Source organism: Scyliorhinus canicula, chromosome 8, assembly GCF_902713615.1.
Source record: "Scyliorhinus canicula chromosome 8, sScyCan1.1, whole genome shotgun sequence".
NCBI lineage: Eukaryota > Metazoa > Chordata > Chondrichthyes > Carcharhiniformes > Scyliorhinidae > Scyliorhinus > Scyliorhinus canicula.
In genome coordinates, this window is record NC_052153.1 from 134161627 (window position 1) to 134163272 (window position 1646).

Below are 1646 nucleotides of genomic sequence, written 5' to 3' on the forward strand. Positions count from 1 at the left end.
GTCAACATCAAATCAACCTTATTAATGATCAGAGAAACAGTTTTGGTGATATTGATTGAGACATAAATATTGGCCAGGGTTCTGAGAACTCACTGCACTTCTTCGATGAGATTGAAAGAGTGAAATTTTACGGTCAGTGTTTATCTAATCATAGTAGGGGGGTATTTAAACCAAGCAGAGCAAGTAGATTTGGGAGAGGGTGGCTGGTTAACAGTGTTGAAATTGACAGCATGTCAGGAACCCAGCTAAAAATCACTAACTTCTGCTTTTAATTACAGCAAGTTTAGCTGCTGTTGAGGAACCCCTTGGTGGAGGCGAGTTGCCAATTTAAGTGTATTAATGGCTGATTTATAGCACAGTAATTTGAATGAAGTTCTCAACTCTAATTTAGAGTGCACAAGTTTCCTGAAACTTACCAGTGAATACAAGGTGAGAGCACAAAGGTAAGTAAGGTTGTGCTGGACAAATGACAGGGAAAAGATTCTGTAAGTACTGAGACCTCACACCTATAAGTCCAGTATGAATGAAAGGCTCTGCTCACAGAACTTGCTCAGAGAATGTGTTTTCACTATCTTGGGGGTGATAACCACCACTTTGGAGGCCATTTCCACTTTCCAGTCCAGCCTGGGTGCCACTTGTGCAACTTTATCCTGGACCTCAAATGAAGACCAAGGTGAGCAGCAGCTGCCTTCTCCTCATCGACCCACTGCCCTGTAGGACAGAGGGAATGAACACTGCGACATAGCTCCAAGGAGACAATAACGCATACAGGTAGGATTTAGTTGGATTGAATCAGTGCATCCATCTAGCACACATTCTGTGCAGGGATAGATTAAGGACAGGAGGCAAAGGGTGGGCCAAAAGTGGAAGCATTTGAGCAAAGTCTGCATTTCCAGTTTGCTGTCTCCATCGTTCCTTTTGTGACCCACCTAGAATCCTGGTGGGGAACCGAAGCATCAAGGTCAGATTTTTATCAATCCTGTTTAATGTGGCATTCAAGTTGTGAGGGTCAGCGTGCGATCGCTTGACTGCCATATTTGATTCCGTATGCATGTGGCCTATTATTGAGGACACCTTTCCAAACACTGTGACACCATGGAGCCCTTGACAAGATGGACTCTTACAGTTTCTCTCCAAAGATATCCTTTGCAGCTTTAAAGATTCCCAGCACCTCTCACAATCTTTTCTACATGCATTTTATTAAGAGATGTTGCTTCTACAGGGTAAGCTGGTGAACACCCCAAAAGCCCGTGAAACACTCCACTGTGTAACATGTGACATTTCACCAGCTAATAGTGTTACTTGAATAAATAACAGGTGCAGAGACCCTTCCAAAATGCAGTGCACAATTTGTGGATGGAGTTGGCAATAGCAGTGGACATATGCTCAAAAAATTTCTTATGCAAAATAAAGTGTCTAATCGCCAGAGTGGATGTTGGGTGGGGCCAGACTCTTGCGCCAAAGCAATAAGGTTTGGGGTATGATCTGCAATAACAATTGCTGAGTACTCAGCTGCCATCACTGAAGGGAGGCGAGCCCTATCGTAAACAAAAAAATCAATTTGTGAATATACTTGGTGGACATGTGAAAAAAACTAAAAGTTTCTATCTTGGGGGTAAGAAATGCCAAGGATCTACCTGCTCCAC